General features: G+C 51.8%; 1 long non-coding RNA gene across 1 annotated transcript; it reads right to left on the reverse strand.

Annotated features, from left to right (window-relative positions):
• Positions 1 to 11,202: 11,202 nt before the first annotated feature.
• On the reverse strand, positions 11,203 to 13,353 carry LOC120592990 (uncharacterized). Its single transcript, XR_005650277.1, has 2 exons — positions 13,151 to 13,353; positions 11,203 to 12,441 (listed from the first exon to the last, which is right to left on the reverse strand). It is a non-coding gene; the product is annotated as an uncharacterized LOC120592990 (long non-coding RNA).
• Between the last annotated feature and the right edge of the window lie 1,047 nt (positions 13,354 to 14,400).

Consider the following 14,400-nt stretch of genomic DNA (forward strand, 5'->3'; position numbering starts at 1 on the left):
GACAGCGAGCAAAGCGATGTAGACATGGTCCCTTGTGCCCACCGTCCCTCCCAACAGAGCGGAGAGCTGAGCGCCAGCCCTGACGACCCCCTCCCTCGGACGACCCCATGCCCCCTCTTCCCCGCCCCGTCCCCCACCTTTCTGCGTCCCTTCCTGGCCCACCTCACTCCCTCCGACCTGCTGGCTTTTCCCTTGTCCGCCTAACTGCAGGTCACCTCTCATTACGGAGCTGCGGGTTCATTGGACTTCAAGGACCTTGAGAAGAAGACAGAGATTTCCCACCGGCCCTGGCCAGGGAATCTTCGCGGAGACACACAGCACCTCGTGCGCGTGTTGACAATAACCGCGGAGTAGATACAGACGGGAAGCTCGTTGCGATGACTCACGAGGAGAGACAGCTTAGAACGGAAGACGCCCCGCTCCGCCCCGCGCCCCGCGCCCCGCACGAAGCAGAGAGAACTCACGTGTCTGCCTTTCCCCGGACGTCGACTCTTGCCTTTGGATCTGCACCTCCTTCCCAAAGCATCTTATTCTGTAGACTTTTCCTTCATCCTCCATCCCGTTTCTGGTTAGCCCCTCCTTCCTGGCTCCAGGACTCCACCCCACCTCCCCCACCCCATGAGATCTTTCCCCAAATTCGCGCAAAGTCCTCTAGAGGGACAAACCCCGAGATGTCTCTGAAGGACGGTCCCAGGGGAAATCGACAGAAACTCCTACGTGGGTGAGTCCTGGGGCGCTCGTCAAGGCCTGGGAGGAAAACTTGTTGGTAAAAGGTGACCGGAACTTTTGCTGCCTGAAGCTAGTCCTGGCACCTGTTTCTGCGCAGGCTGAAAAGCGGAAGGTCACCCCGCTCGCTCGCTGGAGGGCGTATCACCATGGAGACAGCAGAGTCTTGTCAGTCTCGGAATCCAGCCCCGCCCACTGGCCCCCAGCTCACGTGGTGTCCCTCAGATCCCCCTCCTTAATCTCAAATGCACGACAGAAACTGCAAACTGTCATTCTCTAGAGCCCTCGAAATCTCCCTCCCCCGCATATGTCATCCGTTTGGCTCAAACAAACTCTAAACTTGGACGGAGTTTTTTTGTTGTTTGTTTGTTTGTTTTACATGGACAATAGTTTGTCTACTTATGGCCCAAGCAACAATGACTTTCAGAAGGTCAGACACCAGTAAGAGTCCCCGACATGTTGACGGCTTGGGGAAAAGCGAATCTCCACCCTCAGATTCCTTTCCGATGATTTATTTTTAGTGCGAGTATGTTTTATAGTTAATGGCTCTTTGGGACTTGCTAAAATCTGAACCCACTGAAAGAAGTCTTATGGAAGCTATGTGATGCCCAATGAATTTTTCATTCCTCTTACGAACTGCAAGCTCCTTTCTTCTACTATTTTTAAAGAAAATCTTGTAAATTCCTAGAAGAAAGAAAAAAAACAAACACTGAAAAATGTTATTTGGATTGAGGTTCAAAAGCCATAAGGTTTGGGTTGCTTCGAGATTTGCCAAAATCAGTCATCCTCGTGGATCTGAATTTCTCGATTCTTTGGTTACTTTTGTCAAACTCTTTTTAGAAGTGAACGACAGAGAAGCCATGTGTTTACGTGTTGATGTGTTTCTGTTTCAGCTGAACTGTCATCTGCTGTTCATCGAAAACAAAGTACTGCATTGTCAATGTCTGATGCGTATTTTTCAGTTGAAATGAAATCTATGGGTGAATCAAAAAACACGAAGCATTTCATTCAAAACATTTGAGGATCGCGCACCAAATTCCACGTGAAATTTTTCAGCCAGTCTCTCATGGAAAAACACTAATTAAGGTGAAGCAACCTCGGCCTTAGCTGGAGAAAATTTTTTTTAAATGTCGCCTCTTCTGATTTCTTTCGTGTCACATTGTGGTTTTCCTTTGCTCGTTTCAAAACAGTAAAAATTGACTCCAAGGGAGCACGACATCGTACAAAGGAAACTCTTCAGATTTTGCGTAGAAACAGGGGAATTTTCCCAAGGGGTGATTTTAAACCTCTGAAAGCTGTGGGCGCGCCAAGTTTCTGCTGAGGCGCAGCCACGTTTATCAAATAGAGAAGGGGTCGTTGAACATGTGGGGTCAAGCGAGCCCCACAATCTTTGAAAACGGGCCTCTCTTTGCAGGAGGAAACAAACAGCCACCGATTGTACCAATATGCAAATGATGAGTGTGGCCGTGTTCCAATAAAACTTTATGTACACAAGCGGACGGTGGGCCAGATGAGGCCCGGGGTGCTGACTCCGCTGACCCCTCCAACAGAGCGCTGCCCGTGATTTCTCAGAGCTTATTCGAGCCTTACCGTAAATGTAGCTGGATTCTTAGGAGGCAGGCTCTGCAGACTCTCAGGCGGGGCTTTGCTTCCCCCCCCCCCCCCCCCCCCCCCCCCGCTATCTGCATTAGCAACCACATTTTCCCCCTAGAGCGTTTCGTTTCAGAGACAACGCCCTGCTCTGCTCATTATCAGCAACTGAAATTCCAGCCCTAAGTGTTTTGCTTCGAGCGAGCGGTTACAGTAAATCCCATCCAGGGACATGCGTGCCTGTGCTTGGCCTCGGCTTCTTAAAGGACCCGTGACGTCTGAAGCTGTGCTGGGGGACGCAGCTGTCACCGCCCCGCTGGCTGGCCGGGCCCTCAGATCTTCCCAGGCACGGTGACTCTGTGCTGCTTCCTGTACAACTTGGGCGTTTGTCTATTTTTTTTTTTTTCCTATAATAAAGAGAATATTGGAGTCTGTCTTTAAAAAAAAAAATGCATTACTTTGGGGTGTGGAACCAGGTTTAGAGATAAGATGAACAAGTGCCAGCCGAATCAGACAATACGTTTCGGCATCAAGGGACTCACTCCTGGCATGTGCCCACAGCCGAACCAGCGGCCCGGCCCGCCCTCTGCCTGTCCCAACAGGTCGGCAGCCTCGGCACAAAGCGATGGCCTCCGCGACGCTCGCTCCTGTCCCTGAACCTGGCCGGTCAGCGCATGGGGTGGCCCTTCTGCGGGACACCTCTCAAGCTGCCCTTCCGTCTCTTCCCTCCGTTCTAGAGACTTGACCTTAAGTGCCAAAGTCTCGGGTGATACAGCAGCCACTTAACTGGCCCCCTTTCTACATCGTTCCCCCTCTCGGAATCCACGAGCTCTGTGAAAGTTAAGCCTGCTCCAGGCTTCAGAGCTGGACGCGAGTCTGTCCCCTTGGGCCACTCCCAAGGCCTCGGCGCGTGGCCCCGGGAGGCCACGTGCATCAGACTCACGCACACACCTCTGTACGAGCTTCTTTCCCCTTCCCTGGCAGCCGTGTGCGTGAGGATCTGGCACTCAGAAGAGGGGCAGATGCAGGTGAGGGCCGTGCACACCAGCCAACAACTCGGGGACACACACAGAACAGTCGGACGGTGGGCAGGACCGGAAAGCTCTGAGGGAGCTCGCCCGGAAAGCCTCTCAGCTCTCCCTTAGGGGAGGCAGTGCATCGCATCGTCGCCCGTGTGTGTGTGCGTGTGCGTGCGTGTGCACTGCTGCTGCCCTCTGTCACACGCAGAAGAATCCTTAAAGACTCCGAGGGCACGTCATCTCGGCGTCCACCAGCTCCGGGCCTTCTTCCCCTGCGTCTGTGCCAACAAATCCTCCCAGGGCGTCCGTGAGGGACGAGGCCAACAGAGCAGGTCACCCCACTTCCTATGCCCTGCGGAGACGGTCGTCTGCATTTACACCACGACTCAGCCCTGAAGCCATCCTCGTGTGAGCACAGGCACGCGGCCGCACATAGTCAGGCGTTTACGGGGACAGGGGCTCCACCGACAATCAGCGGACGCCAGCCACACGCAGCCCGCCGCACGCAGCCCGCCATCCACTGTGCAGGAAGCGTGCAGAAAATCCCCTCCGCGTGTTGCTGCCGGTGGCCGCTGTCGCGTGACCACGACAGGGTGTGACGCCAACCGGCCCACGAAGCCTGAACCATCTGCCGTCTGGCCCTTTATGGAACAGGACACCCTAGAGTCCAGATTCCCGACGTGGGTCCAGTTTCGGGGAGGAGCTCGTGAAAAGCTACTGTGTGGGTCTAATTGTGCAAGGGCGATGTGCATGCTGGGACCTTCGGATAGAGAGATGAGAGAGAGAGAGAGAGAGAGAGAGGTATTAGATAGATAGATAGATAGATAGATAGATAGATAGATAGATAGATAGATAGACAGACAGACACACACAGAGATAGATAGATAGACAGACAGATACATAGACAGATAGATAGATAGATAGATAGATAGATAGATAGATAGATAGATAGATAGATGATAGATAGATAGATAGATAGATAGATGATAGATAGATTATAAATAGAGGATAGACAGACAGACAGACAGAGATGAAGGATGACAATAGATGATGCATCCATGACAGACAGGTGACAGGATATCCCAGGCACAGACACGGAGGCTGACGATGGCCTGACACTCGTTAGGATAACGATGCTCTTTGCAGACTTTCAGGCGGGGTCGTCCTCGGCGCTGGGCCGTCCTGGGCACTGTGGGGCATTTGGCAGCATCCCCGGCCCCCCGCCCCGCCCGAAACAGGTGCCTCTAGCACGCAGCTCCATCAGGTTGTGACCGTCAACACGGTCTCTAGACATTGCCAACCGCCCCCTAGGAAAAAAGTCACGTCGACTTCGCTCTAAAACAAAGAAGTCTTGGGAGCCGCTGTGACCTGTTTCTGTCCTCCGAACCCCCGGCACGCAGCCAGCACCATTTTCTATTCTTACTGGGTGCAGACAGGTGCAGAGGTGCACTCGCCCTGCACCCTTCTCTGGGCTCCCTGTCCTGTGAGGTCGCTCCCACCACCTCGCCGTGGCTGTTTTTCTCCCGGGCGAGATGTCCTGCGGCCCGTGGGGCTCGGCCACCTACAAAGGCTTGTCCTGCAAAGCGGAGGGAACCTCCCACGCAGTGCGCACTGGGAAGCCAGCCACCTGTCCCTGATGCCTTTGAATGGCGAGACTGCTCGGCACGGAGAGAGTCCAAGTGTGTCGCGTTCCAGCCTCGCTAGATTCTCCGTGGCACAGATGGTAACAGGAACCTCGGGCCCCTGGTGGGCATGGGGCATGAGACAGGACAGGCTACGTTAGGGCGCATGGGCTGGAAGACACCGCAGCCTCTCGCCAGAGGTGCGACGCTGGTACCCTTAGAGTCAGAAGCGCCGTCTGCCCTTGGCCGGGCCGTGCAGCTCGCCGGCCACCGACGCCAGCCACGTGGGCCGGCAGCTCCCAGGAAGCCCTGCAGTGTAGACAGAACCACCCGAGATGGCACCTGACAGCAGCCGGCAGCCTGGCCCCTGCTCCACATCCTGGAAGGCACGGAGGCCCCGCCTGTAGAACCCAGATGTCCGTCGGGGACGGGCGGGAGGCGGTGGGGAAATGGTGGAGACAGGGCTTCCGCTGGAGGGAGGGCGCCAAGACTCCCATCGGCGTTGTCCGTTGTCTCGGTGGAGTTAACTCTGTGTGGGTTCTGCGCTGCTCCCCTTTGGGAATGTTCCACAATTGCGATGGCGAGAGCATCGTTATCCTAACGAGTGTCAGGCCATCGTCAGCCTCCTCAGACGTGCTGTCCTGAATGAAATTAACGTGAGCTATGGCGTCCACGTCCCAGGCGACGGCCTAAAACTGACATCGGGAGTGGTCGTGAAAACATGCAGAAAACAGCTTCGCCCGAGATGTCAGCCGGACTCTCGTTTCTCCAAAAATCCCCACGGAAATAAAATTGTGGAAGTAGGGAAATCCTGGTCAGTCAGAAAAGGGTGTGAAAGTGCGTGGCAGGTCCCCAAAACTCAAAAAGAAGGAAAACGAACCGTTTTCTCAGAGACAGAAAGAGGAAGTCAAGTCGAGAACCACTGTGTTCACATTTTTTTTTTCATGTGCCTTGTTATGACACATTTAAGCCCATGTTCAATATTCTTCCACAGTCAAGCGCATTATCTTTCTGCGTCCCCATGGGGCACCCCCGAACCCCTCTTTATCAACCACTGACCTGGAAGCGTCTGTGAACAAAGACAATCGGGAGCCACCTGGCATCACGCAGGCTGCACCTACGTGGCCAAGACACGGCTGATCTCAACCCCAAAACGCTCCCGGCCTCGAGGGATTCTGCCCATGGAGGCGACATCTGAGTCCCCTCGACCCAAAAGCAGCGGAATTGCCCGAAATCCGTGCGTCCAGCCTCGCGATGCCTGCAGCTACCCCGTCTCCCCGGTCTGGGGCCAGCGCCGCGGAAGCACCGTCTCCGTGCCGGCTCTCGGCGCCCCGTGTTGCCGGCATCGAGAAGGGCGCAGAAAGCCCTTCGCGCCGTCTCTGGACTCAGGCGACCATTTCTCCGACCGCGGGATTCGTGGACCTCACTGTGGCGTCCCAGGTGGGGGCTGAGAACCACCTGCCTTTCACCGGCTGACTTCCCGTGGATTCCCGGGGTCCCTCCCAGCCCGACGACTCCCGGGCTCTGTGTGTGTGTGTGTGTGTCCCACAAACCTGTGATTCCAACAAGACCCCCAGGGCACCGAGGGAATCTAGGGTCTGATGAAAGCAGCGGGGCCCTGAGCTCGCTCTCAGAGACCACGTGACGCCCGACCCCGTCATGCGACCTGTGGCTTCCTCTTCCTTGAACTCCGATGGCACAGATGCAAGGTTCCCGCAGCACACAGTCAGCGGGGGCTCCATGCTCGGCCCCGGCACACGGGGCGTCGGGACTCAGCTCGACCACGGGCTTCCGCTGCCCGTCGATCTTCTCCTCTGGGCCACGTCATTGTGCTCGTCTGGCAGGTGGCGCTGCCATCGTCCCCCGCCTCTGCCGGATACACGCTCGCTTCTCTCTTCGATCAGATCCCCTCCGGATGCAGCGTCTGGCCCTTTGTCACAGAGCTGCACGCCTGTCATGGCTCAGCGTCCATTGCAGAGACACTTGCATCAAGCCAGATGTTCTGGCCCCGATTCGCTCAGCTGAGCCCACAGGTCGCAGGTTGGGGACAAGGTCACCGGCTGGGAAGTACGGCAGGGCAGGTCGGGTCTCCCTCCGGTGGTGGTGACATGGACACAGGAACCGTGTCCCCTCTCGACCGAGATTCGCTTTCGGAATAACCGTCACGGACGCGGTTCAAGGAGAAGAATCGAATGAAATATTTCAGCCCAACATGCTTCCCCGTGATGCCAATTGCCATCGCTTCCCTCCCACAATTATTCTGTTTTGAATAAATATCGTTACAGATTTAGTTATCTATTCACCTCTACCCTGTAAGCGGTTTGCTGATGCACCTACCTACCAGGTAAGTTTTATTGATCTCTCTTCTCTCTATTTACCAAGTACGAGGTAGGGAATTGGGAATATCCTGTCGTAACTCGTCAAAGCTTAAAGGTGACAGTAAGAAATTGCATTCTATAGGCAAATCCACAGAGGCAGAAAACAGATTAGTGCTGGCCAGGGGCTGAAGGAAGAGGGAACGGGGAAGGACTCCCTAAGGGGTGCGAAGTCTTCTCTTGGGGCGATGAGAACGTTCTGGCACTCGACGGAGACGACGGTCGCTTGACGTTGCGTCCGACACCACTGAATGAATCGTACGTATGATGTGAATTTCACTCCGATGAAAACAATGAACAAAGAAATTGCTTTCCAGCGCCCTGTCCTGTCCACAACGAGGATCGAAAAGAGGCGGTAACACACGCAGAAAGCCATCGACTACTTGCTGGGGCATATTCGTCCCGACTGCGGTCCTGAGGCCCAGGTAACGGCGGTGTGCCCTGCGTAGATGGCAGCCCCTACAACGGACTCGCACATGCTTGTGGCATCGCCAAGATTTCCGACAGCCAGGCTGGCGAGAAGTGTCGACGATGGGCGGAGCGCCCCGTGTCCAGCTGAGCGGGACGGCCGCGCCCCACCCCAGCAAGTGCCGCGGCGTGAATGAAAACACACCCCGGCGGACAGTGTGTCTGTCACGTTGTCCCCACCGAGTGTCGGGACGTCACCAGCTGACGACCATTATGGAATCGAATAGTTCCATTCAACTGACCAATAACACTCTTCAACGTCCTGGGCACTTTGGCATAGATTAAAATTTTTTAAAATGAACAAAAGGGCCACAGAATAGAAATAACAGAAATGGTCAGCCATGAACGCGCCCGATCCCGTCTGATCTCGGAAGCTCAGCAGGGCGGGGCCTGGTCAGTGCTTGGATGGGAGACCACCTAGGAAGACCAGGTGCTGTAGGCATAAAAAATAAAAATTTAAAAATTTAAAAAATAAGGGATTGTAAGCTGACAAGGTCCTTGCAATCTGTGAGGTCAACCAAGGGTGGCTTTGCCTAAAAAAAAAAAAGAAAAAGAAAAAGAATTATGAACATTGGTGGCCACTAGGGATTGTGGGAAGTGGAAGATGGGATTAAAAATAGAGCATAAGGCACATTTAGGATAGTGCTTTTCTTCTGTGTGACACAGTGGCCATGGCTGCATGTCCTCATCCGCGTGTCAGAACCCACAGGATATGGAGCACCAAGGCCGAAGCATCCCGTAAGCTACGGACCTCACTTACTAATAATGAAGGCGATGTTGGCTCATGAATTCTGACACCGGATGTTAAAAACGGGGGGACTTGTGCTCATGGCAGAGGACAGAGTGTCGTTCCTTAGACGTCTGTCATGTCGCCAATGCCTGACGAAGTCGTTCATTCTGGGGACGTGGTCTGGAAAATGTCTAGGGGAGAGGGCCATGGTCAGCATCTTGCTTCCTCTGCCCCCATTCCAGAAGGAGCCTGGGCAGGGAGCATGCTCACCGTGTCTGCCCTCAGCCCGGTGTCTGTCACAGCAGGCTGTAATTGCATAGTCGCCTCTCTCCATCCTCGGTGGGGACAGTGAGCTCGGCATCACGTCTGCCTCCGTCACAAGTGGGGGGTCAGACAGTACCCATGGGTCCCGTTGGCATGGACGCCCGTTGAGGTGTTTTGAAGGACAGACGAAAAATGCTCTTCGGAGGCGTCCATGACCATCCTGCTAATATCAAAAAACAAAAAAACAAAAAACATCTTGCTATCTGCTACAGTCAGGGCGTGCAACGCTCCCGACAAAGCCACAGGCGCCTTGGGACAAGCAAGAGCCCATGCTAGGGGGACGATGACAGAGATAAACACACGAAGCTTCAGATGGGAAGGAGCCGATAAACCCAGAGTCAACAGGATGTGGTGACTGACTCAGCTCGAAAAACGAGAAGAAAGGCCGAGATGGCTTCTGATTAGGACCTGACAGGATTGAGCGGAAGCGTGCGTCATTATTTTTTTGCAGGGAACCGCCAGATTGGGTGGAGCCCCGGCGATGAATTCCCGGGTCACGGTGCCCACTCTGCAAAATCGGTTTCCGAGTCTGAGCATTGACGAGCGACGAGTGGGAATTGAATGGGTCGTCCAACGATCACTTTAAAATCCCATCGCGTTTTCACCTTGTTGAGAGAGTTTACGTTTCCCTGCTTTGCTGTCGAAGAGCTCTTGTGTTTCGCCAAATAGCCTTCCGGAGTCTTTCAGTTGTTGGTTGAATTTGAGATTATGTTATTAGCCTGTGAAAATCATAAAAATGCATACTCATAACATAAACGACAGATTATAGTTTTAGAATAGCTTTGCATGACGCTTTTAATCTTTTACCTGTTTTTTTTCTGCAACGGTGTTTTCTTTTCAAGCTGACATGCAGAAGTTTTGAATACTCATCTGTCCATTACCGACTGCAAATACATTCTCTCCCTCTGTCTTGTCTTTTTACTCTTTTATTAGAATCCTGAGGCAACGAAGTGCCTAGTTTTAATGCAGAATGCATCATTTTTTTTTTTTTCCTTCAGGGTTTCTGCTTGTTTCTTGCTTCAAAAAACCCTATTCTTCCACACGGTCGTAAATATATTTGCTCATATGTTCTTATAAAAAGTTGAAGGTCTTGCCTTTCATACCCAACTGGCTCATTTGATAGGTTTGGTTTGGAAGTACGGTTTGGTCCCTAGGCATCACCGAGTGTCCCAGCATCACAGTCAGCAGGTCACCGTTTTTCCGAGGCTCTGTCACATGCCGACATGCCTTCCGTGATGATTTCCATGCCCTGTACCCACGCGGCACGCATTCATGCCGTAGCTTCCTCGAAATAAACTGGATATCTGCAGAGACGGTCTCTACCTTAGTTTGCCTCTTCGAATTTACTTTTGCCATATTGGCTCTTTGCATGTGAAATTTTAAAGTCAGGTGGTCGGTCGATCGCCTTGAAAGAGATATATTGTAGGGATTGTGATTAAAATGAGGGAAACAGAGAGGAAGGGAGGCACTCCACATCTTTATGAATCTTTCTGATACCAAAATTTTCAACCTTTGAATAGGATGCATTTCTTGGATGATACTCTTTAGCTGGTTGCGTCTGTCACCAGGATGTTAAAATTATGTAGTTATCATCTTTATTCTTGCATTTCCTTTGGTAAAACAGTCCTGGCGACCTTATTTTTTTTATTAGTATAAATGGTTTCTCTTTTTAATATTTTTATTTTTTAAATTAGAGTGGACATGCCAAATGGTTTATTTTTTTTTATCATGTTATTAAATATTCTTGTGCAGGTATATTGCAATGAAATTGACTTTTAAAGATAATTTTATAAATGCCGATTTGTTAAATCTTATTCCACGTTTTATCTAGAAGTTGTTTTTTTTGGAGGGGGGGATTGTTTATATACACATGGAAAATTCCATCTGCAAATAATGTGATTATTCTTCTTTCCAATTCTTGTACATTATTTTTCTTCTTTTCTGGTCTAATTGTACGGGCTGGAACCTCTAGGCCAGTCTTGGATGGAAATGGTGATAACAGTTATCTTTGAATTGTTCCTGATTTTTAAAAGGCTGTTTTCTATGTTTTTCGTAGAAAGCAGCTTTTCGTTAGCTTAAGGAAGCTTTTATTTATTCCTGGTTTGTTAAATCACAAATAGATGTCGAATTTATCAAATTTATTTTCTGCATTAGTTGATTTAACAAGCATTTGTTTTTATTTTGTTTTATTCTCTCTGTCTTTCGATCCGTTAATATATAATGTACTGTCGTGGGTTCATGCCGAAGCTTGTACTCCAATATAAGGCGAACTCATCGAATGGCTTACGTCATTTGTTTTCTTATATTATGCTTTGAAATGTGCACTTTTTACTCACGGAGAACGAGGTTGGTCTTTCATTTTTTTCTATGTTTTCTTTATTTGGTTTTGGAATAAAAATACGACTGGCCTCTTAAAATCTTTTGGAGATGTTGCTTCTTTTTCTATTGTCTGGAGTAGTTTGGATGCTGGTGAAATTTTGGGCTGCCTGGTGACAGAGCCTGGATCCAGCCATTACCTCGGTAGGAAGTTTTAAACCACGGATGCCGTTTATTAAGTTTCTGTGATACTATTAAGTTCCTACGTACATTCTTCAGTCAATTTTGGTAAAATAGTTGTTCTACACACACGTCCTCATGTGTAAATTTTGAAATGTACTAGAACAGTTATCCAGAATATTATGTCTTCTTTTCTTCGTGAACACTGCTGCCTCTGAAGTCGTGTCTCTGTCACTCTTAGTATTATTGCTTGGTCCATTTTGGCGTCTTTTTCTTTTCAACTTTACTGCAATTTCGTTGCTTCTGCTCCTTCCGATTTATGTAGAGTCTTTTCCGTCGTCTTACAAATCAAAATTTCATCCGAGGGGAAGCGAAGGGAAAACGTTTTCCATCAAATGTAACGTTGTTCACGTTAAAGTTAAATTGGCCAGCAGGATCATTTAAAAGAAAACGCATTTCACTCTCATGAAATTTCGTTTTAAAGTCCACGCACGTGTCGACATTTGTGAACGCTTTTAATGTGGGCGACGTCTGTCCTGCGTGGCATTTCGTTTTTTGCCATCCGCATTGCCGTTTTTTGTTGTGCGTCCTCCTGTTCCTCTGCTCATCTGTTGAGCGGGATGGACTCGGAGCTCGTTGACCTCAGCCATTTTTGTCCTAGTGCGGCATCGGCGTCGGATGCCCTTTCGGCGGAGGTTCACATGGCACGTGAGCTGCATCGCTCGGCGCCTGGACCGTGGACGCGGGTGCCGAGTGCTGAAAATGAGACTTGCAAATGTTTTCTTGGGAAAGCGAGGTTGTCTGCGTCCACATAAGGACCTTGGGTGGAAAAGAAAAAGGTCTGCCCCACGTGAAGGCCACCGTGCCCTGCCTTGTCCAAGGTGCATTCGGAAAGAAAGGAGGCTTTGTCACCCTTTACGAGAGCATCCAGGTGGGGACCAGATGCCCAAGCCCCTGAGCGGATGGATGCTTTTGCCATTCGGGGATGAAGGAAACGGGCAGATGGCTCTATCCCCCCCCGTGACTGCAGCCGGCATGGAAGGTGTCCGTAACCACATGGAGAAGTGTCCCGAAATACCTCCAGCAGGACCCTGTGAGGAAAGCACACCAAAGGGGAGTTAGTGCTCAGGCCGGCGTTTTTCAAGAGAGAGCAGGGAAGAGAAGCTGGTGCCCAGACCTATGCAAAAGCTCCGTCGTCCCAAGGGGGTCCCCGGGAGCCTGAGACCACGGCCGGCTCGCCTTCCCAGGCAGGACGCAAGATGTCTGTTCCCATCCTGGCTTTGTTTACCATGTCGAGTCGTTGCTCATCACATTTTTCTTTTATTTGCATTCTCTTAGGTTTGTTTAAACAGACACACACACACATACACACACACATTGCATTAACAATAGCATGGCTCGCGCGGGGGCCACGGGGGCCGAGCGCTTCCAGAGCATATGGAGCACGCCGGGAGCCAGGGTTTCCTGTCACCGGGGGCTGGAGCCACGCTTCGCATTGTTTGTGGCTTCGGAGCCCAGTTTTGCGTCTGCCCTCGGCCTTCGGTCAACACACGTTGAAGTCAGGTGAGTCACGATGTCACGTTACAGACGCGGGTCCTTGCGTGACGAGCGTCATGTCACATAGACTGTCACGGCGCAGGGACTTTGGTGGCTTCCTGACCCTTTTGTTCAGTAAACGTAAAGGCTTCTGTAAATGCAGTGAACTATTTATTCACACAAAGACTCTGGAAGGTTCGCACCTTCTAGACGGCACTCTAACTGCGGTAAATACCCACGCGGTGATCCTCACGCTAATAATACCTGAGTGCTGGGCCCTGCTGGGCAACGCGGAAAATTCGGCGTGCGTGGCATTTCTGACACAGGCATCTTCTTCGTGATGTTTCTGACCACGACGCAGGATAGAAATACTTGGAGCACAGCGTGTCTTCCTCACGATAAAGAGAGCGTGACATCCAAACCAGCTCAAGGCTCTTCTTGGATGTTCGGAGGCACCCTTGCATCTAGAAAGGAGATTTCATTTAATAAAGAGTAGCTAAGCAACCACCGACCAAAAAAAAAAAAAAACAACAAAAACACCTTTCTTCACCTTCCTTTTATAAACCAGGTATAACTGTTTCGGTAAGAAACATGGAGACAGAACACGTGCCTTTCCTGGCAGAGACCAGGCTCTCGTTGTCAGGCAAACTTCTGCGTCTATAGTGCTCAGCGTCATAATGGCCCTTTGTTGTGCCTCGATTAGGCGCTTAGCATGCCGAGGGCGAGCGCGTCCATCAGTGTTCAAACCCGCGGTATCGCGGGGCAGGGCCGGGGACGCGGGACGGAGCTGGGATCTGGCGGACGGAGACGCTGCAGGAACCTTGTCCCCAGCCCGGGGCAAGTTCGCTCCCAACGCAGTGTGCTTTCACCGTAAAGACACTGGGTGAAAAGGAATGATGACTAAGGGGGCTGGGTGAGCATCGGAGGGCAGCTCCGCGCGGCCCATCCTGGAGAGTCGCGGGATGGGACACATAATGGGCAGGGGGAAGAGGGTTCTGCGTCTTGTTTTACGTTCTGCTGCACGTTAGGCCAATTGTCCATGTCCCGGAGAGGGACTGAAACTGTGTTTTGCCGTGTGGGGAGCCAAACCGCTTTGTCTGGGGCATCTGTTGGGGGAGGGGGTTCAACGTCTTCCGAAAGGTTCAATTCGCAGGTGCTTTGTAGACAGGAGGCGAGCACGGGACCGGGAGGCATCGGACAGAGCGAATGCAGGCCAAGGAAACACCGTGCTGGTCCCACCTGCCTCTGTCCGTGGCATCGTGGTTTTGAACGTGGAAAGGCTAGTCATGCCACGGTCCACAGCTGTCCCCAAGGTGGACCAGCCGTCACAGCGTCCGTTCCCGTACTGGCCACAATAGCATGAGAATGTCAGCTGCCGGTGGCAGGGCCGCCGAGCCCGCCGACGCGCGGAGGCCTTCGAAGGGGCTCGTGAACAAGACATCGTCCCATCGCCGTGGCTGGCTCTGTCCCCAACGCATTCTGTGTCCCTTCTCAGTCTAAGCGAATCCTGCAGA

The sequence above is a fragment of the Pteropus medius genome, unplaced genomic scaffold, assembly GCF_902729225.1.
Source record: "Pteropus medius unplaced genomic scaffold, Ma_sr-lr_union100, whole genome shotgun sequence".
Classification (NCBI taxonomy): Eukaryota; Metazoa; Chordata; class Mammalia; order Chiroptera; family Pteropodidae; genus Pteropus; species Pteropus medius.